General features: G+C 45.1%; 4 non-coding genes across 4 annotated transcripts; 1 reads left to right on the top strand and 3 right to left on the bottom strand.

The window, feature by feature from the left end:
- Positions 1–2,626: 2,626 nt before the first annotated feature.
- On the bottom strand, positions 2,627–2,699 carry Trnaa-agc. Its single transcript has one exon. It is a non-coding gene; the product is annotated as a tRNA-Ala (tRNA).
- A 2,922-nt stretch (positions 2,700–5,621) lies between these two features.
- Positions 5,622–5,694, bottom strand: Trnaa-agc. Its single transcript has one exon. It is a non-coding gene; the product is annotated as a tRNA-Ala (tRNA).
- A 9,385-nt stretch (positions 5,695–15,079) lies between these two features.
- On the bottom strand, positions 15,080–15,152 carry Trnaa-agc. Its single transcript has one exon. It is a non-coding gene; the product is annotated as a tRNA-Ala (tRNA).
- A 5,740-nt stretch (positions 15,153–20,892) lies between these two features.
- On the top strand, positions 20,893–20,965 carry Trnaa-agc. Its single transcript has one exon. It is a non-coding gene; the product is annotated as a tRNA-Ala (tRNA).
- Positions 20,966–25,262: the final 4,297 nt, after the last annotated feature.

Below are 25,262 nucleotides of genomic sequence, written 5' to 3'. Positions count from 1 at the left end.
GAGATAGAAAGCACCGACGCAGCCGGAAGCCAAACTCGCCAAATTATACAAAGTGTTCGACTCGAAAAGCGAGAAAAGCGAAGTGAGATGCGATACAAATTGAATTCCCGATATCTGTCAGAGTCCCCTCTGAAATTCCCTATTGCCTTTTCTTGACCCTCTTCTCTCAGCATAAAAAAAAAAATAAAAAAATGAGCGAAAAGGAACTATAGAGGGACTTCTCCACATTACTCGCGCTTCGTTCGGCGGCAGGGGTGTTATTTTCTATGGGAGAGAAAAAAAATAAATACAAAGAAAGGAAATCTCGAAAGATCGTGTTACTCGCGCCTGACCGCTGCTTCTGGGAAATAGATGTGTTCGTCGGGTCGAACGGCATTAGACCATGGTCCCACGGACAATATCGAGGCCGTGGAATTTTCGCCTCCCCCCGTGCCCTACCCCAATATAGGATTTTAGAATACGTCAAATAACGCCGTATATAAAGTGTATCCCGTCGAAGTAAAGGAAAAGGGGTGGGGAGGGGGGGGGGGGGGTAGGGGATGTCGACGACTGAGTCAAAGCCAGACATTTCCAGCATTTCCGTTTGCTGACAGCTGTGTCCTAGACTGAGGCGAGGGAGAGCTCCGCTGAAGGCTTCCTGCGTTAAACCCCAACATATGCGGAGACCAAGGCAATCTCTATATGAAGGCTTTTTCTAGACCACCAGCAAGCGTCACCTTGTCAGATTGATTAAAATGATGTTTCTGTATTTCGTTTGGTCACCGAGATGTCCGATCTGTTAGCTTTTCTTTTCTCCTCGCTTTTTTGTTCGTCGCGAACGAGTATGCTGTATCCGCGGCTCTCAACATCGAGTCGACCTCGACCGTTGCAATTGTGCATGGGGTCCCGATCTTGGTCACCGCGAACGCGGAAGGGACATCTAATTTGCCTCTCCCGGAGCGAGCGAAGATAGGCAACCTGCAATGCTGTTTGGGCAAGAAACATTGGGTATGCCTTGGAGGGGCGGCTGCATCGTTCAAACGTGAGCTAATACTCCGGTGGCGCCGCTTAGCTTAGTGTCTGAAGCAAGAAATACTGGTCAGGAAGCCGTGATCGCATAACATGCCAGTACGGCGAAAGTTACGACCTTCGCGGGCCAATCGGAACGTGTCTATACGTATCACCGGAGTGCGCTTTTACCGTGAAGAAGTATCGGGCTTTTCGCTGCGTCATGCTCCAATATGCGTGCGTTACGCTCGTATGCGTAGCGCATATCGAAGCCGTCGGCACGCAATGTGGGGCTTATCGTTCACCCTTTGCCAGGTTAAAAGCGTGGGCTCTCACTCTGCTGGAGTCGCCTAGCTGTTGCCGGCTGGCTATGGGCAACCTGCAATGCTGTTTGGTTTGGCGCCATCTAGCGACCGAAGCAAGAAATATTGGGTGACCCTGGGAGTGGCGGCTGCATTGTTCAAACGTGAGCTTTTACTCTGGTGGCGCCGCTTAGCCTAGTGTCTGAAGCAAGAAATACTGGGTATCCCAGGAAGCCGTGATCGCGTAACGTGCCAGTAGAGCGGAGGCTACGGCCCAGGCGGGCCAATCGGAACGTGACTGCGTATCACCGGAGCGCGTCTCAACTCCGAAGAAGTATCAGGCTTTTCGCTGCGTCATGCTCCAATATGTGTGCGTTGCGCTCGTATACGTCGCGCATTTCGAAGCCTTCGGCACGCAATGTGGGGATTATCGTTCGCCGTTTGCCAAGTTACAACGAGATAGGGTGTAACCGTGCGCTCTCACCCAGCTGGCGCCGCCTGGCCGTTGCCGGCTGCCTATACAGCGTTCGTAGGCGTTTGTCCCACTAGCGCGAGCGAAGAACGCGGTTCGTCTGTTACGGAGCTCCGTTCGCACACCTTGTCTGCTAACAGACTGGAAAACAAGTTGATCATCTGCTGGGAACTGATCGCCGAGGCAAAGTGAGATTGATCGCAGGCCGAAATCGCGATCGTCTGCTATTTCACCTTAGAAGCCACTGACACACTCGCGCTTTGTTTGCAGATCTCAAGTTGTTCCGACATCGACCAATGGACTAAGGGCTAAGGGACGTCAACTTCATTGTGTGCCACCCCCAGTAGCACTAACGTGCGCGAAGAAGTACACCATGAATTTTTATCCAAAGATCTTGATTGCTATTCATAAAAACGACGATGGTAAAAAAGAAAAAAAAAACATTTTTTTCACCGTTCAGATGAAGTGAGACACAGAATGTGCTGCCCGTTTCGAGCTGCGCTCGCTCAGCGTGACATGGGCGCTGTATCACGTGACTCCGTGGTATCACACCATGGTGTCACCTGAGTTGACGTCAAATCGCATGACCCGACGCCAACTCGCGTGACGTCAGGGTGCACGTCGTGGTGCCACGTGACAACGTCACATGAACACTGAACGCTAATTTTAGCTGGTTCGCTAAACGTGGCACGCACGTTCCATGGTGACATGGTCACATGACCATTAAATTCAATTTCTCCCGTTAAATTTAGAGGGGAAATTGTGAGTTTCGAGTCACACTTTTGCGGTGCACTTCAGTTACATGATTCGGGGGCATTTTGTTATAAATATATACGTTTGTGTTAAAGAAAAAAGAAAAGGTCATTGGAGGTGCGGGGTATCGATCCCCGTACCTCTCGCATGCTAAGCGAGCGTTCTACCATCTGAGCTACACCCCCGGACGAGAACGGACGAAGCGAACAGTCAGGAAGACGACGGCAGCGTCAAGGACGCCGTTTCGTTTTCTTGTTTGGCTCGCACAAACGAGATCACAGCCGGGAGAAAGTCAAGATCCCCCGGAAATGCAGTTTTCCAGGGCAGTGTGGCGCTCCAGCTCGTAGTAATTCTTACAAGATGGCATCGCAATTCAGGCTTCCTCGTGATAATGAGAGAAATGGGAACGCTTCGCCCTCCGAACCCTGCCTCTGTTAGGCGGATTCGGAGGGAGGACCCAACTGTTCTGCATCCCCCTTGAATTCCGCATGGGAAAAATTTTAGGGCGGGGAAAAAGGGGGGCGGGGGGTTTCTCAAACATCTAAAACACAGCACATCTAACCCCTCCCCCCCCCCCCCCCAAAAAAAAAAAAAAAAAAAAGAAGTGAGACAAATTGCAACGGGTAATTTTGTAATCGATTACAGTAAAAACGTAATTCAATTACAAGGATCGTTATTCCTTAAAGGGAGTAATTGAAGCGCTGCAAAATTACAGTCAAATGTAATCGATTACAAGTAAGCCATTACTTGTACCGCGTTACGTACAAGTATGGCTACAACCCTGGCGGGCCAATCGGAACGGTTCCACGTATCACCAAGTGCGGTTTTACCGCGAAGGAGTATCAGGCTTTTCGCTGCGTCATGCTCCGATATGCGTGCGTTACGCTCGTATTCGTAGCACATATCGAAGCCGTCGGCACGCAATCTGGGGCTTATCGTTCACCCATTGCCAAGTTACAATGGGTATCACCGTGAGCTCTGACTCTGCTGGCGCCGCCTGGCTGTTGCGTTCTGGCTTCAGCGTTCGTAGACGTTTGTCCACTAACGCGGGCGTAGAACGCGGTTTGTCTGTTACGGAGCGCCATTCGTACACAAAAATAAAATGAGGAAACACCGTATACGCTGTCTGCTAACAGACCGTAAAACAAGTTGATCGTCTGCTACGAATCGAGCGCCGCGGCGAAGTGATATCGATCGCAGGCTGAAATTGTGATCGTCTGCTATTTTAGATGCCTTGACACACTCGCGCTTCGTTTTCAGATCTCGAGTTGTTCAGACATCGACCAATGGTCTAAGGGCAATCATGTCAAAGGCCGCGAGATCTCTCTGCTTACTAGTATATTGGTGAAACGTTCTCACCAAAATATTGTCCTGGAGGAGGACATATCGCCACACTAGTTCTTCGTGTCACCGGCGATCGCTTGCTCGCGGAAACAGTACCGCGCTATGTACAGCTTCGCAATTTTCTTAACAATAATAGGGAGTTTTCGTAGATCGTTTTTGGTGTCTCGCAACGCTCTCCACAACCTGCTACGATACCCGGACCTCTACAGTCAAGGCCATGGGCGCGCAGGCGCAGCAGCGGCTTCTTCGTTGCGGAGGGCTTAGCCGAGCGGAAAATGCGGTCTATGAAAACTCCCTAATATCAAGGAAGCGTCGACCAGAAGTCAGGTCAGCGCAGTGCCACGGAGCGCTGCGGCGTTATCAGCGTAGAGTGATAGCAGTTTTGTGCGCACTCGCCCACTGAATCTAATAACTCCGCAGCGCTCCGCGACTGAAAAGACACCGACTGACCCGCCGGACGGCGCATTCGTGATATCATTTTAAGAACTGCGGATATGTACTTTCAGTCGGTTCTACTGAAGCGTTTTCGCCGTATCGACTTGGTTTGCCTGTTTGCGACGTGGTTTTTGAAATCAACACACTTGTCGATAGGAATTTATTACAATTTAATTACAAATCCCATCTGAGCTACAGGGTTTCGGTTTTATAACAAATAAATTAAAAGATAATATAAGATAAACGTTTTATTATGCTTTGTCGTCACCAGCGTGAAACAGTTGCGACGAAGAACTGTCTTAATTTCCATTCTTACGTTCTCGGATTGCAACATAACCTGACGCAGTAAGTTTCAAGACAAAACAAACAAGGGATTATGATGCAAGAGTCTCTTCGAGAAGTTGCGGTTAACGACGTACCCTCATTTTTGGCCTTACAACTGAGGTTTACAAATCATTTACCTTCCACAAATCCGTTTTGCTCCTCAGCTATTCGCCGAAGAAAATGTCGCAGGCGCTCCTTTTGACAAAAGCGCCACAGGACAAAGTCACACAGTAAGAGACATGGCACAGGCGCTTGTGCTGTGTCTCTTACTTTATGCCCTTGTCCTGAGGCGCTTTAGTAAAAAAGGAACGGTGTACCAACTAGCCCACCTGTCACTATTGTGCACTTTTTTTTATTTATCTCTTCTTCCTGTAACGTCGCGAGTACAGGCAACATAAATTCAGCTGCGTCTGGATTTAAGCTCAAACGAAGTATAGTCAACTTCATTGTGTGCCACCCCCAGTAGCACTAACGTGCGCGAAGAAGTACACCATGAGGTCTTTTGTCCAAGGATCTTGATTACTATCCATAAAAACAACGGTGGTAAAAAAGAGGAAAAAAAACAGTGTTTTCATCGTGCAGATAAAGTGAGAGACAGAATACGCGGCCCGTTTCGAGCCTTCTGGTTTAGCGTCACACGGGCACTGTTTACGGGACGCCGTGGTATCACACCATGGTGTCACGTAAGTTGACGTCAACTCGCATGACCCGCTGCCAACTCGCGTGACGTCGCGGTGCACGTCGTGGTGCCATGTGACCACCGTCACGCTGACGACGTCACGTGGACACTGTGCGCTAATTTCAGCGGGTTCGCGAAACGTGACACCCGCCACGTGCTACGATGACATGCTCTCAAGACCATTAAATTCAATTTCCCTTGTTAAATTTAGCGGGGAAATTGTGAGTTCCAGTTTCGAGTTGCGCTTTTGCGGTGCACTTCAGTTACATGATTCTGTTCCATTTTGTTATAAAATATACATGTTAAGGGGAAAAAAAAGTGTCAATGGAGGTGCGGGGTATCGATCCCCGTACCTCTCGCATGCTAAGCGAGCGCTCTACCATCTGAGCTACACCCCCAGACGACTGGAGTCGAAGCGAATGTTCAGGAAGACGACGACAAAGGCAAGGACGCCATTTCGTTTTCTTGTTTGGTTCGCACAAGCGAGATCACAGCCGGGAGAAAGCCAAGATTCACCGGAAAACCAGTTCTCCACGGCAGTGTGGCGCTCCATTTCGTAGTAATTCTTACGAGAGAACATCGCAATTCAGGCTTCCTCGTGATAATGAAATAAATGGGAACACTTCGCGCTCCGAAACCTGCCTCTGTTGTGGCGGATTCAGAGGGAGGGCCTAACTGTCCTGCATGCCCTTGAATTCCGCATGTGTAAAATTTTAGGGTGGGGAAAGACGGGGGGCCGGGGGTTTCCCAAACATCGAAAACGCTGACCCCCTCCCCCCGGAAACACCTGAATCCGCCCGTGTACTTCCGGTGAATGGGTGTTCACGGTGGCGCCACTTGCTCAAACAATTTGGACTGGTACAAAGCCGAGATATGGCGCATGTTTCTGTGGACGTATGGTACACGTTTGTTAATCCTATGCTCACTTAATTTGTACAAGAAATAACTTTGCAATAACGCGTAGAAATAAGATTCTAGCCAAACCTAACCTAACCTCAATAAACAAAGAACCACTGAAAAAAACAAGAGTCCTCAATGGGACACGCCTTACAAAAAATAAATTGTGGACGAAAAAAAAATTTAGAGAAATATTGACGGTGTGAGACGTGATTTAGTCGGTAGTCATCTCCTTTCAACTTGCTTTATCTCTGTTCAATTTGGGCGCGTGGAGGAGAGGTGGATCGGCTTGGCCATCTCGTTGAGGTGGAGAGAGTGTATGACCATCTCGTGACGTCATGAACTTTGCGCGCAGAATTTGAAATAAATCTCGCGTCGTCAATATTGCTCTCATTTTTTTTTTTCGCGTAACATTCATTTTTTGACACGCATGTCCCAACCAGATTGTTTAAAAGATATAGGAGTATTTTTTTTTCTCTTTTCAGTGTCTTTTAAGTTAAAGGGCATCTCCGGCCTAAACTCAAAATGAAATAAATTAGTGATATCGCTGTAGTGACCCAAAATACGACACCAGCCGAAAAATTACGTCCGGGGGACGCCGCATTCTCAACTAATGCCGATAATAAAAATGCGAGCCGCTGCTCCTTAGCGGGCGGCCAACGGGTTGCCGATCGCTAATGCAACATTGGGCCGTGACGTCAGTATCGTTCTTTTTTTTTTCCTCCGGTCCGGGCGTTGGGTGGAGTGCGCTTCTTTGAGCCGCTACCACCGCTACTTCGGCTCGTGATTAGCGTGTTTAGCCGTTGCTTTTATCTGTAGCCCGTGTAGCTTCGGTATAGCCTTTCGTTTATTTGCCTTGTGAGGACTCCAAGACTCGTTTTAGCGAGCAACTCGGTGCGCCCAAGACTGCGCAGCTGTTCCTCGAAAGATGCCGAGTGCAACTTGTAGCGCCGTGGGCTGCTCAAACAACCCGCTGCGCAACACGGAGGTGCTTTTTCACAAGTTTCCAACGGACCGGAAACTGGAGAATGTGTGGGTGAACACTGTTCGACGAGTGGACTTTGGACATCGGCTTTTACGCACCCGAGGAAAGAAGAACGAAAAAAAACAGACGTGACAGCCCAGCACACGTGTATTCGGGCGCCGCGGCCCGCGCTGGAGAGCTTCAAAGCTTCGTGTCTGGAACTGACCCACAGCGCGAAAGCGAGAGGGCCCCTGTACGTCACTGGCAGCGCGGCGTAGAGCAACGCCGCTCCAGGCCCAGTCCACGGAGCCTCCTTTTCTTACCTTGCCCCAACTTGGCACCCCTCGCGTTTGCAGCTTAACATAACATTGCGTCATATATAACTTTAATCAAAATTAAACCGACTTTCTAAAAACATATAGCCCTTCAATCTAACCTCAATTAATATAAGTTAATCTCAACTGAAGTTCACTACATAAGAGCATAAATTCTACACGTTTGCAGCCTAACCTAACATAACGTTACTTACCTTACTAAACTTAGCTTCCTAAGAACATATAGCACATGGCTCTAGTCGAACCGAACTTCAACTAACTTAATTTAACTTTCTAAGAACATATAATACACGCCCTTAATCTAACTTACCTAACCTCATTAATTTTAAGCTAACTTTTCCTATTTTAATCTCAACTATTTTAACTAAGCTTTATTGAACGCTGCTCACTGCAACAGGAGAAAGCTACGTTATCTGCTATCGAACCTGATAAGCGATGTTTGCACTTTGACCAACGAGCAGACTCGTTTCTCTTTTGTTTTGTTTGTTTTAATTCTTGTTGTTTTGCGACTGTACCTTGAGAACATCACCCCCTACCTGCCATCGTCCAGCCTTGAAGTTTCAGACGCCCTTCGCGCGTAAAATTGCGCCTGTTTGGTGATGAAAGCTTCCCCTTCATCGACTTTCCTACATTGCGAGCCCTTGAAGACCTGCCGGTTTCGTCTACATTTTAACGCGATAGCGTTAGGAGCTCGTATCGCAGAAAAGCCGCTGTCGGTGGCGTGACGCGAAAATCCTGATTGGTCGATAGAGTCATGACGTCGCAGTCACATGACCTCGCGCGGGAATTTCAGACAACTGACAGGGTTCACGTAAAACGTGACGTGTAGTGAAAGAGGTTTAAAACGATGTCATGCAACGCGAATTAAAGGTTGCCGTATGTCTCAAATGATTTCGCTTTGTAAAGTAATTCGTTTGCCTTAGAACAATTAAAAGAATTTTAGGCGAGATTCGAACCCAGGACCCTTCGGCTGTGTTCCAGACGCGCATTGACTGGGCCACGCAAGGCATGCTTGAGTGTCCGTCGCACTTCCTGCTCACTGGCAGGAAGAGCACGAGAAGCGAATGAGAAGGGCGATGCGAACGGGGCCCGATAATGCTATCGTATTCGATTCTTAAAGGCGAAGCTTAAGCGCCCTCCTTGTATATTTATTTAAAATGAGATTAAGCAAACGTGAATTCTATGAGAAAAAAAAATGATTCCGGATTATTGGATTTTGAAGTTTAATGTCGAGGGGTCAGTGTCCCTTGAAGGGACACTGACATTCCCTAACATTTTTCTTTTTTTGCCAGGCGATTCATTGCAGTGCCAGAAGACTACCAGAAAAATATTTTGCTACAGCGTCATGTATATTTTTCATAAATTAAAAACAAACAAAAACACAACTGCTCGGAAAGGACACCAAAACTGGAGTAGGGAAGAAGAAGAAATATAGAGGAGGAGAGAGTTGGCGGAAGTCAGGTGGCTGTGATACGTTTTTTCCTGTACTAATCAACGTATTTCCAGTATTTTAGAAGCCACAAAAAATGGGTATCTTATTTCTTTTCTATTTTTAATATTGTGTGTGTGCCTTCGATGACCAACGACTTTGATTACACTTGGTGGTTCTATCTACACCATGGAAAATCTGCCCGTGACCACAGAAAAGAGTGAGCCCGACTGAAACCGGCCTTTTTCTCAATCGGCGGTTTTCGGGCTGAAAGAAAACGAATTTGGAGTCGCGAATCGTTTTCTGGGTAGTTGGGCTCTGATATAGAAAATAGAAACCTTGACGGGCATAAATACCCTGTCATTATCCTTTTAAAAAAGAAAGACTGATTTTCATTTTTCTTTTAATGAATCAAAGTTGTTAAGAAATTACGTAATGTGGATAGTTTCCCTAGAGAATATACTAAAATCCGGCAGCTTTTGACGCCCGAAGAACCTCCTTCTACACATCCTCAGTAAACATTTGATGATATTTTTGTGGTTTTCGGTTCAAAGTTTCAGAACAGTTTTACGAGGCAGGGCAGTAATAAAGAATTAATGGGTAAGAAGTTCCCCAGAAAAAAAGAGAAGAAGCCAAGTTGGTCTCACCCGTAACTTGCTTAGACAGTTAAAAATATAAATCTAGGTCCATCTCACAAAAGGTCGACCAGAAAACCTATTTGGCAGGACTGAAGTTCTTCCCACTTCTCCCTCCCTTTCTTACTGTTCGCTTATTTTGTTTATCAACGAAAAAAAAAAAAAAAAGAATACGCATATTTGGACGAGCTTCATTAGCTATGATGATGCTTGGCACATCTGCAACGTTTTCGAGCTCAGCAAAAAATGTTGGCCAACTCGTTTCCGGTTATCGGACCCTTTTTTCTATTCTTTCCATTTGTAACCTAGACTTTAAAAAGCGCAACCAAAATATTTACTTTTTTAAAGAAAACGTCTAAGTACAAACGTTACCAAAGTAAAAATTTTTGTGACTACAAAAAAAAAAAAAAAAAACCGCTCGAGGATGATATTTTGCGTTACCGTAAAACCCGCTAGATTTAGCGGAGCCCGGGCATGGCCTATTCGTCAAAACTTTAAGAATAAAACAGTTATGAGCAGAACGGGGCAAATGAAACCATCGCCTGATTAAAATTCACAGCCATTTTTCAGACACCGTGCTAGACCAAAAAGCATAAAATGCTTCCATTAAGGACGACACAGCCAGTAAAGACATTACAGCCAGCGTTACTAGACTAGGTCAGTTGAACTCCCGCCGAAAGGAGGTACCCCCCCCCCCCCCCCCCCCCCCACTCCCTCGTTCACTTCAGTCCGCCTCCCGTCGTTTGAAGCTCCATCTAAATTTTCGTATTTCAAAACGGTGTGTCTCATAGAGCAGAGCCGTTTCTGCCATAGAGTACGGTAGAACGCATCTAGACGCTGCACTTAGAAACGTACATACGTATTTTATAAATTAAACTGCAGTTAAGTGGAGATTTGGGCCAGTTGGTTCATTGCAAGCAAAAAGCGCCAATAAATTCAGGGACACAGACGAAGGGAAACAGGACAAGGCGCTGCAGTTACCGTAGCAGCCGCCCAGCGATTCGAACGACGGCAGGCGAGTCTTGGTGAGTGAGGGGGGGAAGGGGGGGGGGGGTACTGCTCGTACAAGCAGCGTCTATGAGCAGTTCCGCAACTGAGCTAATTTAATAACGTTGGTCGCAGCCAGTAAAGACGTCACAGCCATGCCAGATGTAGGTTACCAATATTCCCGACTCGGCCGACGACACAGCTGGAGCGATAGGCGTGTTGGCACACGACGCGGAAACATGGCCTCCTCACAACGCCAGGGCGCAGCTGGATCGAGAGTCGAAATCAAACGCAGCTGGCCAACTCTGCGGCAGCTGCCGTTTTTACAGGGACACTGGACCGAATTTTCAAGATCACAAAACAAGGCCTGATGGTAGGCGGGACGCTGGAAAACGCATAAATATCACTCATACAGCGATATGTCTAACGGATAGCCGTATTTTCGGAAAAGTGCGCGATTGAACTGGGCCGACGAGGCATGTCACGTCGCGATTCTCATTCTTTCTCCTCCTCGCTACGTTCCGTCGAGCTGGTGAACCGAAGCGAGAAGAGAAGTGTGGTCGCTTCTCCTCATCCTCAAATCTTTTTGGGGGACAATGACGTCATAGACCTCGCTTGATCGCGCCTTTCTTTTCCAAAAGTACGGCCATCCGTTTGAGATATCGATTTCTGATTGATATTCTGGAGTTTGTAGCATCCCGTTCAACAGTTCTGTGGCCTTATTTTGCAAAATTGAAGACGCTTTATCGCATGTTTTCACGCTTTTTTGACGCCGTAAGGAGATGCGCATGCCCATTTTGGGTTGGGGCAATTAGAAAATAATGAAAAATGAAGTTACTCCTATCTGCGCTTGCGTAAGCGCTGCACACTTAAAGGAGACCTAAAATAAATGAAAAGAGTAAATGCACAAAAATAAATACAAAAGTGAGAGTCAAATAAAGGAAGAAAAAAATTAAAGGAAGATACACTGGTATATTCTTAGGGAATGCGTTAGCATGACCCTTGGAAACACCACACACGCCCCTCTTTGGGAGACGCTAACGCTGACCCACTCACTTTTCTCTTTCGGCTTTCTATTTGGCGTCCTCTATTTTTGCTGCCACGTTTTGGCCTCGTGACGGGATCTGTCAGCGTTTCTCAAACGGGAACGTATGTAGAGTTTTTCCAGAGGTCATGCTAACGCATTCCCTATAAATCCACCCATGTATCTTCCTGTAATTTTTTCACTCCTTTTCTGCACTCTGCCTGTCAGTGTACGTCGACGCTTTGGATACGGTCATCCATATCACTCGTGCAAAGAACCACATCTATACCACTCGTAGAAGAAACCTCATTCATATCACTCGTGGGGGGAAGGGGGGGGGGGGAGCACCGCATCCATCGTTTTAACTAAGCTCGCACATCACAGCCCACACACCGCTACTACCTATACGCAGAGTGAAGAACAACCGGCGACGGCAGAGCGGTAAGTGAGCACACCCGCATTCCACCGCGTCGCCGCGCAACACCTCCTAGATAACGAAGCCCTTTTGCTGAATGAGATAGCGTTATCAGCGAAGGCCAACGCTAGGCAGAGATTGGAGACAACGATGGCGCCAACGTTCGGCTCAAACATGACTCGAAGCCGAGCGCTGACGCAGCACTCGTTTCCAGTCTGTGTCCAGCGTTGACCTTCTCTGATAACGCTATTTCATTTAGCACTACTGATTTGTTATCTAGGAGGTGTTGCGGGGCGCCTCCTCCTCCCTGCCTCCGCGTCAACAATGCGCGTGAATGACGAAAACGAAACGGCTCATTTTGATGAAAACCCGGTGGTGTCTGTTACTTTGGCAGCACCGGGGAAAGAGAGAGGATGATGCGTGCTGACGGCAGCACTTTGGACCAATGAGAGCGTCCCAGGCGTCACCCTCTCTCCCCCTTTTCCCTCTTTCCCGGGCGTTGACAAAGAAAAGACAACGCTGCGTATTCGTCAAAACAAACGTTCTAATGCTAGCGCTTTAAAAAAAAAAAGAAAAAGAAAAAATTTCCAGCAATAATTGCGCGATATGCCTCAGCCAGGAAACAGGCCCGGTCAGCATTCTTTATTGACCTAGATGATAATACACCCCCTTTCTTCCTTCTTCTTTTTGTTTTCTTGAACTTTAAGAAAGCACATATTTAATGCTTTAATAATTTCATTCGTCCATAATAATAATAATAAAAAAAAAACAAAAAAACCAGAAGCTATCGATGCCCCGGTTTTATCAAGTACCACCAAGTTCCTTCCCGCAACGTAGCGCGAACGAAATCATCTTTTTTATGTTTTTCTTTGTGTCGCGCTCCGCGTCCACTTAACTCGAGATTGCAACTCGCCGCAGCGATGTTGCGCAGACCCCCGTTGAAATGGGACTGTCGGTATCGTTGATTACAACTGTTGATCTCGTACGCCTATATCGTTCGGAGCCGGGCAATCTAGCCGGATCAACAAGTCGCGGATATAAAAACAAATGCGTTCTCGTCTAGCGTCCGTTTGGTCCACGTGTTGACGTCGTTGTATAGAGCCAGCTCTGGTCTTCTTTCATTCAAGGGCCAAGGGACGGTGCTCCGCAAAAAAGCTTTCATCGGGTTTTGTTTGTTTGCGTCTGTTTACGTAAGAAGTTATGTCGGAAGTAATATCGGCCTTTCGAAAACTGATGACCTAAAAGCGCAGTGACCACTCACTACGGCAGCTTTGATTGGTCCGGGGCTACGGATTCAATAAGCCTCGGCTCGCTGGGGAGAAGTGGGATTAACTTCCGTAATAGACCAGCTTCCGTACGGGGCGGGGCGGATTTTTCTTAATCACCCTCCACGAGCATTTGTTGCGGCTTTGGTAATATTGATATCCGTCCGTAATCAAAACGAAAAAAAAAAGATAAATAAAAAGGTTTATTTGCTCGAAATGTAAAGGATGGTTAACGCACTTGCGTCTGAGTGCGACAACTTGCAAGGAGAGAAGTCATTGGTGGTAGTTTGCACTGGAACACTTCGGTCAGGGCCGTAACCAGGGGGGGGGGGGGGGGGATAGGGGGTTCTGACCCCCCCCGAAATTTTTTTCTGGGTACGGCCCTGGTCGGTGCGCTGGCAGCCAGCCGATTTTAATCTCCACCTCTGCGCACGCGCAGTGGCGCCAGTCGGCTACTGGGTACCAAACCGGGACCGGTTCTCCGGTTTGCTGTAACTCTCCATTATATGCCACCGATGCACATGATTCATAGGCGAAAATAAGACAATAGACACTTTCAAAATGGCCGCCGTTGTCCCCGAAAACCCCCCCCCGAAATTTTTTTCTGGGTACGGCCCTGCTTCGGATATTCGTATATTTTGCATTGGGCGTTCTTCCACGCGGTCTGCTCGCAGTAATTTTGACGATATTATAAGAGATTATTTCTCGCCGATAGTACGCAGATTTGATCAGACAAATAGTGCGAAACCTTCAGTTTAGTTATGTTTTATGGCTGCCCGCGCTGCTGTCTTCTCTCGTCGTTAAGTGAATGGTGGCCAAAAGCGAGAGAAAACTAGGTATTTTCTTATTAACTGATGGCAAGGGGTTTTCTAGCCTCACTTTCTTTGCAGTGTGGAGTGAATATAGATTTCACATTTAAATATTTTAAGCTTAAATGGTAAAACAAAATGGCTAGGTGGCGTAAGCTACCGCCTGATCCAAAGGGCTCAGCCGTATTCATCCATCCATCCATCCATTCATCCGTGGTAAGCGGCTACAAGCGGTTAGTACAGCGCAGTCGACCACACTCAAACGCAGCCTAATTACCATAAAGCAAACTCGTTTGAAATTTGCTGCGGCTCATTTCCGCTGAGACTAGTGACATTTTTTTTTTCTCGCATTAATGTGAACCATTTTTTGAAATAATTGAATGTATTCAGTCGTTAGCAAGCGTAGAATGCATAATTCGAGGTTGTCCACTTTTGCCGCGACTCTGACAAACAGGCCACGTCTTAATCCATCAAACTGTTCACAATTAATTGTGCTAAACCTATTCAATGATACTTATATGAGCTATCCGATGCCATCAGGGGATGACACATGGTGACGCCGTTGTCTCTCAAGTGTTACAAAAAAGCTCCGCAATAAATCTATAATTAGTTTCAGGCTTATATACCCTTATTACGGCGTTTATAACCATTATAACGTGCGTAATATTTAATTGCCACCACAGTACGCGATTACATATCGTTTCCTTTGGCACAGCATTACCTATAGGCTATCCTTGCGGAATAAAAGTTAGATCAACGCAACCCTAGTTCGAATGCTTCTAGAGCGTTTGTATGATCCTAACGACCATATTCTCAAAACGAGCAAAAGCGGGGCAAAAGCTGTTCTAAAGAAAAGAAAATGTGACACCGATCAGTTATATAACGCGAAGGAGCTGCTTTGCATGCTGTTGACCAATTTACAACTTGGCGGATTCAGAGGGAGGGCAGGCTGACAACCCTGTAAGCCAATTTACACTGTAACTCCGTGCAAAAAAAAGATTAAACAAAAAAAAAAAGAGTCATTGGAGGTGCAGGGTATCGATCCCCGTACCTCTCGCATGCTAAGCGAGCGCTCTACCATCTGAGCTACACCCCCGGACGGAAAACCCAACAAGAGGAAGTTCCACTTAAGACGATTACAAACTCCCTGATACAGTTTCATATTCTCGCTTCGGGTCAGTTTTTACTCTTTTTCTTTACCCCTATCACGGTCACATGTACGGGGGGATGTCTCGGAAAAGCCAGCGCCTCGCTTCCTTTTCCCCTCGACTAAAAATACCTGTCCAGGCCACTCCCCTTCATCTCCACTCAGTTCAAAGAAAGTGTCAAGCTCTATAGAGTCTGCTTCATTGAAAAACTCTTCTTGAAACATAATTCCACTTATTAATTAATTGATAATTAATACAAAAATTATTCATTTTAATGGTCCAACTCTTCACCAAAAGTTTGAACAATTTATTTTTATTGTACTTTCACACTTTTCGAATGAGATCCTTGATACGAAAGGAATATGGAATTGTTCCCATTGCAAGAGTGTAATGCGTGGTCGTATTTTCCCAAATTCGTAAATAATGACCAAAACCTACCATATCAGGAGCAGCTTAAAGTGATAACTGATTTTTTTTTCCCCCGAAAGCTTCGACATTGCAATCTTGAGGCGAATCAAATAGCTGTATGTCGGTATTTTCTAAGAGGGCTGGTGCTATCACACAATTTTCTTCAATAGATATAAATTTTGATGCAAATTTACATTCCTGCATCCAGCCTACTAACAAGCGTTTGTGTCTTATGTTTATCAAAGTTTATGAGTTTTCAAAGGAGATGGGTAACATCAAAACGACTCAACACGATATAAAAAACGAGGTAATTACTTCTGTCTTACGGGCAAATTTAGTGCCACTTTCTACCGAAAATAATCATAATTAATATCATTCATGTAGTCACGCAGCAACGTCTACTGTCATTGGCTGATTCCTCATGATTCCGCCGACTCAGCGTACAGCCGCGACAGCCTTGTTTGGAGATTTAAACAAATGATACCGTAGTACAAAAGCAGAAGGCTGCGCGAACGCCAGCTGCGTTTGAGATTTAATGTCGCTTTGTTCTGTTATTTTATTCTTCCGGGTCTCGATCATATCTTTTTTTTTTTTTTTTAATTTTTGGGCTCATTTCATCTAAAAAGTTATATATTGTAAAATACAGACCCTGCTCTTGTTCTCGATATTAGTTTCTGTCAACCCGTCCTCGACACGCCCCTTTATATTGCTTGTGGACTGAAATTCGGAGCCGCTTATACTTCTATCGGCTTGCCCGTTCATAGCCATAAAACTGAACTAAATCTCGTCATATAACGTAGTACAGGCCCGGTTAAAGCATTTTATAATAAGGCAGAAATATTACTCATAAATGTACGCATATACTCGAATATTTCAGCCGGCCTATTACTTTCCCGCGTACCATAGCTCAAATTTCGGAATGACATTTTCTGCTTCGCTGCGCACCGGAGCGCGATGCGCTGGACAGTACGCACCCAAGATGGCTCTAATTTTTTTTTTTTTTTTTTTTGGCTCGTGACAATTTACAATTTAAGAATCTTTTTAAGACTTTTGCCGCTTCACAAGAAATTCGAGCCGGTTGTCCGATTATAACTTGCCGGAAAGCACAGCTCCACTAAGGTTATACAATCGAACGAGGGTTCGTTAAATTTCTTTTCTTAAACGTGGAAGTAGCAAACAAATAATTTAATTCCTGATAAAGTGCAAAATATTTGTCACTCAAAAGTGAATAAACACAAAGCCTGCTCTCTATACTTCAAACTCCGAGCGCAGCCAAAGTAATACGATCCGATGGAAACCAATCAGAGAGTCCCGAAATTTACATAGTCACGGCGCTCCTTTTCTTGGTGCTTTTCTTATAGACAATTAAACCAATCAGGACACAGTGAATGTGCCGTGAACCTGGATTTTTTTTTTCTGTGCTTGATCGCTTTGGCTGGTAGTAGCGTACACACAAAGACGACCTACACCGTGAAGGTGCACTTTTGAAGCAGCTTGGTCTGTTCCATCGGATTGAGGCATCGGCCGCGCTTGAACTTAGTCCAAAGCGGACTGTACGACCCATCGACAAGAAAACCGATAACTCACTCAGCTATATACAGGATGTCTCAAATAGAGGTAAGGCTCTTTAAATCGACCGCAAAATTCAGTCTCTTAGTCTATCGCGCTACGAGTTTGTGCAGCGTTGCCAACCTGTGGTGCATTTGTTCTATAAAATTGGCAAAGAGCAAACTCACCTGAAAAAAAGTAAAAACAAAAAAAATAAACTTTTAACTCCTATGGAAACGCAGCGAAGCCACCGGTCTTCAAACAACACGGCGCGCTATTGTTTGAAAACCGGTGGCTTCGCTGTGTCATAGGAATTAAGCGTTTCCTTTTTTTTTTACTTGTTCCTCAGGTAAGTTCGCTCTTTGCAAATTTTATAGAAACAATGTACCACCTGTGGGCAACGCTGCACAAAGTCGTCGCGTGATAGGTTAAGAAACCGATTTTTTGCGGTCGATTTAAAGAACCTGACCACTATTTGAGACACCCTTTTACCTCAAGCTCAGACGCCGCCGACACTACGAGCGTATGGGACCAATCCGATAACGTCAAAATCGCACCATCATGGTGTTCGTCCTGTTTCTGTGCGTGCACTATTCATCGCTGTACCAACCAAAAAAAAGAAAAGGACCTGAGTTTTTGATGCAGCTCGATTGGTCCTTTTACCTCGTAGCGTTCGATAGGTCAGATATTAAAGCAGATAAAGGTCTGTGGAGGCGCGGGGTATCGACCCCTGAACCTGAACGGCCACTCATCTGAAATAAAACCGATTGAATCGGGGGCTCCCACGGGAAGCATTCTCGGGTCTTTCTCATTCCATGTATATATAAATGACATCGCCAATATTAGTCTTCTCCACTCAATTTATTATTTATGTAAACGATGCGAGCTTATTGTTTGGTGGTGATGACGCATCGGAGCTTATTGATGAAGCGAACGAAACACTAGGGAAGCTTGATAGATGGGGTAAATAAACACCTTAAGATAAAGGATGTTCCGACCGAAGAATAAACATATCAATATTACCAAGGATATTTTATAAATTCTTCTAAATAGATATTGTTCCCGCGTTTAAAACTTTGGGCGTTACTTTTCAGGAAAACTTGTCATGGGACAACCATATGAATCATATCATATCAAAATTATCTAACATCGCAGGTATTCTATATCGTAATGAACACATTTTACCACTTATAACAAAGTTAATATGATATAAATCATTAGCTTTTCACATTTAAATTATGGTCAACTCATATGGGGCACTACTACCTATACCAACTTCAAAAAAATCTTTTACAAAAAAATATATTAAGAAGAATATCTAATGTGCCACTAGAACATCCAATTGATGATCTTTTTAGTCAAATTGGTGTGATGAAATTTTTTTATTTATATAAATATCGTTTATGTGCAAGGTATAAAATAGAAACAAATTTATCCCAATATATCCCCTTAAAAACTTAGGGAAACTAACAGATAAAGTTCATAGATACCAACACGAATTAAAGAACCTTGGGAAGTACCCTTTTTTAGAACAAATTGCGGCCACCAAAGCTTAAAACTAATTTGCCGACTACCCTTAACCAGGTTAGTAGGCAAGAAATTGAACTTAGCAATATATCGGTTAGCGTCGTACCGGAAATGTTTATTTCAAATGTTTATTGCGAGCGAAATTGTGCGCAATAAGCGCTAAAATGTTTTCTTTCGCGTTTATTTCACTGAAGCTCTATCTTTCTGTGTGTGTTTTCAGTATTGTGTAAATTGTATGCTACTTATCTTTTATAGTGTTAGATCTCTCTTGTAATTTATTTTTCATATCTGTAGTGCACATGTCGTTTTATTTTTGTATAATTTCTTTGGCGCCTGCATCGCGACTGCTGGTTTAGGTGGCTCGGGGATCGTCAAACTGTTTTTACAGCTTTTCTTTCTTTTTTTTTCGTGTCACCCTTTTAACAATGTTTTTGTTAGAAAAAAAAAAGGTACTATTATTAACCTCTACAGCATACTAAGCGAGCGCTCACCTTCTGATTTACAACCCCGGACGCAAACCTACGAAGGGGAAACTCAACTGATAGTTCAAATAAATCAGTTTTAGGTTGAACGTTAACCCTCTGACGGTTTTCGCCGTACGGCTGTGATTGCACATTTGAAATTGCCCACCTAATGGCAAAACTGCGCGCACCTCGGGAGGTGTTGCCATTTGCTATGTTTTTGGCGAACTAACGTTTTATTCGCTTTGCTAGGCTATTTATAGTATTAAAATTAGGCGCCAATGGCAACACTGACTCTCCCATTTCAGACTTCCAACGCTCTTCTAAATGAAATTCAGAAGATGAGAGCTGGATTATCCGACGGAGATGCTCTGTATAATTCCTCCAGTTAGGAAACTGAAGGAGCTGAGATGTCGCACACGCTTACCCCTCCTTTCGTGGAATTCCTTCAGCATATACATTCTTTCATTTTGATGAGTTATGCATTATTCTTGATTCTGAAGTTCTTCTTCCAAATAAAGCTTAATTTTGAAGGGCCTTTATTAAAAAAGTTACCGCCAGAATAAGGGTATATTTATTCTCAACGATCTGCATGACTTTATTCTGTAGGTTCCTTCAGAAAAGACTTTCAATTTTTATTTAAAAACATCTGCTTCTTTTTCGGGGGAGGGGGGGATTTGAAGTTTTTACCAGATTTAAGCTTCACGTGTTCTGAAAGTGTAAAACCCTGAATCCTTTTTCTACTACCTGAATGAGTGTTTCTTCATTCTGTAGGGCACAAATGACCCTCAATTCTGAAGGTACCGTGAGAATATGGTTCCGTCATTTTAAAGTTTCTGCACGACTCTTCCATCCGAAAGGTGTGCATAACCTTTAGTTTTCGAAACAAATGCTCCTTCATTCCCCTAGAAGGTTTCCACGCTCTTCATTTTGAAGCGTCTTTTAAAACTAGTTGCTATTATATTTAAAAAAACTCTGCGTGATTCTTAAATTTCAAGGTTACTTCAGAATAATGCCTCTGTAATTCTGAAGGTTTTTCTAGAATTACTGTTTCTTCATTCTGAGTAGGCCACAATTCTTCGTTTTGAAGTTTCCTCCAGAATAACAGTTTCTTCATTCTAAAGAGACCGAGTGACCCTCCAGGTTTAATGGACGTGGCCTTAGTGCATTCGGTTTCCAATTCATGGCTTTTAGAGTTTATTATTTTGAATCGTCGTCATACTGTCGTAAGCTTCAAACCCGCATGTGTGGGGTATAACATCGAAACAAGGAATTGTAGTTAGCAGATAATATTTAACTACCGATTTCGGCGTTTTGGTTACCACAGTCTGGAAGTGAAAAAAATGTAATTGGAGAGGTCTTCAGTCACCGCACAAACGAGTAAGCGGGAACCCCAGCAATTAGCGAGAAAGCTCGATGATACAAAGCATAATCAAAAGCAAACAGGTTGAACAGAAAGTCAGGGCGCAAGCGAGCTGGTGAAGATTAGACGCAACCCAACCACGAGGCTGCAGGTAAACGAAGGACGACACACGCATGAAAAGTCTCAGGTTTGCAATACTTTACAGCTGAGTATTAATTGAAAGTCGCGACGAAAGCCAAGTTTCTGCTTCCCTCGCGTCTTTGATCCAGTTTGTGCGCAGAGGGAAGAAGAGCACGGAAGGCCCAGACTTCGAAAGAGGAAGGGAGGGGGACCAGAATGTATTACTTCTTTGGTGGACGTTTGTATGGTATTGCATTGTCCGGGGGTGTAGCTCAGATGGTAGAGCGCTCGCTTAGCATGCGAGAGGTACGGGGATCGATACCCCGCACCTCCAAAGACCTTTTTTTCTTTCGTTTTAGTTCACATCTTAACTCTTTACCGGTTGGGTTTTTGTTCAAAAGATGTTTTTCAGTAATCGGGGTTTTTATCCAAATTAATAGTATAAAGAAGGGGTCAACGCACATGCTTTTTTTTCTTCTTAATTATCGTGCAGGTGTTTGCAAGCTGTCCAGTTTTAGAAGTATGAAATGGAAATATTGAATCCGGAAAGTAACCACTTTTCTTCCATTCCCTTTCATTTTGGCGCGGCTCGATCGCCACTCCACCCCTGTCCGTTTCGATGTGGATGAATATCGTTCCGGCGTGTGTTCGTGTAATTACTACTGCGTGATGCATGTTAGAACCGCCTATACTAGCAGTGGTGCATGGACTAACTAAATTTTCTTTCTACAGCCGAGTCACCAGACGCCCCATTGGGCCTGACTAACTTCCTGCTGTCTAAACATTCATACAACGTAATTACAATTGTAATACGAAACTCGTGATCATGTGCACAAAACGCTCGTCACAAAAAAAGAAATAATAAAAGCTGGGAATCGGCATTTTTGGTTCTTTTAAAAAACGCGGACAACGCAGCGAAAAGAAAAGGGGGGGGGGGGGGGGGCAAAAAGACCAGTATGTGCGTCTGCATGTGCCTTCTATTTGTCCTTGTGTACTATTGTGCGCTGCATTCTCTATTCGGATCAAGCACCGACTAGCTCAGTTACCGTATTCTTTCTGGTTATAGTCCTCGAACTACATACGCGTCTAAAAGTTCCACAGGTGCCGCTGATCATAAAATGATTTTTTTTTCTTCCCAGATCGTTCATTTTGACGAGACGCGACAGATTTTGTGATTGAAAAATTAGGTTCACTATAATCTAAGTATAATACAAGGCTATTTCCGAGCTAATAAAGCTGGCATTTGCTCAGGTGTACTGAGTATGAAAAAAAAAAAAAAAAAAGACACGGCGTTTGCTGGAGACATGATGGCCGAATTATCTGCGGGTACGCCTCCTCAAGAAACGTTCGAAACCAAGTTTGTTCCGTAGATTTGTATGCTTTGAACAGGTGTGCAGACGGTTCATGCGTGATCAATACAGAGTTTTAGCATTTTTGTTCCCTGCGGTACGATGTTCCCTCCGGTACGAACTGCGCATGCGCTGCCACAGAGAAGACTCGCATTTGCGCAGTGCGTATACCGGAGGCACCGGGTGGGGACTGATCCGGAAAAAAACCGTACACAGTTTGCCTAAAACCGTGACCGCAAAAAAAAGAAGCGAAATTGCTTTTGCAGTTGTGTTGCTACGTGAAACGTTCTTGGTTTAGCGCTAGTGGTGCTAAATCACTAGCGCTAAAGCAAGTGTTTTGTGGAGTTAGTGATGAGTTAGTGTCACAGTCAGAGTTAAAGTTTAAATTAGTTAAGTTTAATTAGAGTTAGAGTTACTTAAAGTTAGATTTAGTGTTACAGTTAGTGGTGCTAATTCCACTAATTCGCAGTTACGATTCTCATGGCTTCACCTAACCTGACCTAACTTACCCAAAAATGACCTAAAAATGTTTCACGTTAAAAACAAAATGTTTAGCGAAAGCGGAATGAACTTTCTCCGGTGCTCCTAGTAGTCGGGGAGTTACCTTGTCGGCTAACTCGAGCGGCAACAGCCCAAGCTCGGCCGTGCGGCTGTTCCCTGCGGGGACCTGGCAGGCGGAAGGGTCTCGGCCGAGTGGTCTCGGAGGCCCCGGAGTCACGTCCAGCCATCAACGAGCCGCTTGGGGTCCCCAAGAAGCGCGCCGCGAGATGCTCCTCTGGAGCAATTGGCTCAGGTCGATGGAGCAGGGCTCTTCGGCGGCAGGCCCTTGTTGCCAGCACCTGCAGGAGATGGTTGCGGAAAGGGACGGTTGGTTTCTTCCTTTTGGTGCGGTTGAACGAAATGGGAGAATCGGGAGGCAATCAATAAGGGTATTGAGAAAGAACGCAGGATTGCTTTGTGACGTGACTGGAGCTGACGTCTTTGCTGAGGGTATAAGGTTGTTGTTTATAAAAGTTGAGTACACCAAACAACGCCTCTCGGTATCTGTTTCACCTCCGCCTTTTGGTATTACGCTCCTCGCTTGAACTTAATCACGAGGTTGTTGCCTTTCTCAACGCCGTGGTGCTCGTTTCATGAACAGGGACTTTGTGTAAGTTGGTGATCATCAGTTCCAGTGCCTCGATGAGATACGGAATTGTCTATTAGGGGCACCCGAATATCGAGCGCGGGAGAAACGTTCATACTACGCAGTCACCGAAAGAAATGTTCCGACGAAAAGTAAGAATAATACGGGAATATGTAGTTAGATGGTGTGAAAGTTAGTTTTCCAAGAGGGGCGTGCCAAAAGCAAACAAATAGAGCCATAATATGGACAAGATGAGAAGTGCAAAGTTTTGAAACGGGAGCTTACAGTAATAGGCACTGTGGTTTAAATCTGCCCTAACGCGTCTGCTTGAAGGCGGTAAGATCGTGAAATATTGCGAATAAATAGTTTTTATTTTTTTTTTTAAACACACGAAAGCGGAGTGAACTAGTGAACTGCTGGGCTAATTGGTGCTTGATCGACACAATGACAGCTTTGCGAATGAATGGGAAAAATTAACGAGAACTGCAGAGGCTATAGCGGCTGCCTAATGCTGTCCCCTTTGACCGTATCAAATTTGTTTGCTCCGTTTTCGTTATGGTAACATGAAAGAGCGTATAGTTTTAATTTCGACCGTTTTTCAGCCGCAATAAAAGTTCAAGTCATTTCTTCGTAACTTTCCTACCGTATCACGCGCTGTACGCCAAGGGGAGTAAATGAAAAGAGGCACCGCCTCAAGAAGAACCAAACGGAGGCGCTCTAACTCTAACCGCATTCTAGAATTTTCTGTACGACACAGTAGATACTAACCCTGCCGCGCATCAGTCGTTTCAGCTCTGCGTAGAAATCATCGAATTATCCAGCCTATTCCGCGCGTCATCTCGGAGATTAGCGAAAAACACTCGGATCGCTTACGCTCCCCCGTAAATCAAAAATAATGCTGTAAAAAAAAAAAAAAAAAAGAAAGAGAGAACAAAAATTATGCCGAACCGAAACCGCGAAAGGCGACGAACAAAATGGCTCGTTTTCCCCCCACCAGCTCCGCGATGGCTCCAACGCGCGAACTTCTCAAATCATTAGTTTCGCCCGCTAGCGAGCGGTCTCATTATTCCGGCGCTCGGTATCCAAAATCGAAGATTAATCGCCCAGTCTCGGCAGCGATTCCGCGTCGCCGAGCGACGAAGCCGATCGCGCGCAACCATGCTAATTCGCTAGACCCCGACAGGGGCCGGCTCGACTTACAAATAGGCGCCCACGCGTCATGATGAATTCATGTTGGCATGCCGCTCGTCGAGGCCCAACCCGCACGGCCATCATCTGCGATGGGGCGTGACGCATCAAAACGTTTGGCGTATAGACCTTTCCAGCACTTATCACCCGGGCGGCGAAAAATGCCGAGTCGCTGAGCTGTGGATGAATGCACAGTGTCCGATGTACTGCACAGCAGAGACACAGCGCATGCGCAGAAGGCCTTTCACGGCCCTGCAGACAAAGATGGTGGAGCGCAGAAGGCGATTTTTGCAAAGGTCTATTAGGTCACAGGACTCCTTTTTTTTTTTTTTTGCTCAAGCTGCGGGCGTACTACAGTGTTGCTTGTTTACGCTCTAAAGTCCCACAGCTAATTCATCACAAAAAAGACTGTCTGCAGGTATTTTCGAAGCATATACATTTTTATATACTGGGTAATTTTTTGTTTTTTTAATTCGGACAGATTTATTACAAAAAAAGCCGTGAAAGTTACACTTATGCGGTTTGTGGAGGTGAGTATACGGCCAGGGGGACATTATGTAGGGGTGGCTCGTCTTTTCGACAAGTTTGCTAATTCATTGATATTTGTTAATCATCTTTTCAATTAATGGAAATAAACACATGATTCCAATTAGAAACTTGCTGAGCGTCATCGAAAACCACTAAGTCAACTCTTTCTAGAACGACTGGAAGCTGGTGGGAAACTCGGGGGCGCGCCAAAGTTACTACTCGTGAAGCAAGCGCAAGGCTAGCAGTTGCGGAATGCGATAATGGTCTAACCATCCGCGTTCCGCCACTGCTGGCTTTTTGCTTGCTTCAGGAGTGGTAACTTTGGTGCGTCCCCGAGTTTCCCACGAGCTTCAAGTCGTTCCAGAAAGAGTTGATTTAGTGGTTTTCGATGACGCTCTCTGAGTTTACAATTGGAACCATGTGTTTATTTTCACTAATTA

Source organism: Ixodes scapularis, unplaced genomic scaffold (genome assembly GCF_016920785.2).
Source record: "Ixodes scapularis isolate PalLabHiFi unplaced genomic scaffold, ASM1692078v2 PGA_scaffold13__105_contigs__length_92229423, whole genome shotgun sequence".
Taxonomy (NCBI): domain Eukaryota; kingdom Metazoa; phylum Arthropoda; class Arachnida; order Ixodida; family Ixodidae; genus Ixodes; species Ixodes scapularis.
This window is presented reverse-complemented; position numbering and strand designations above follow the sequence as displayed.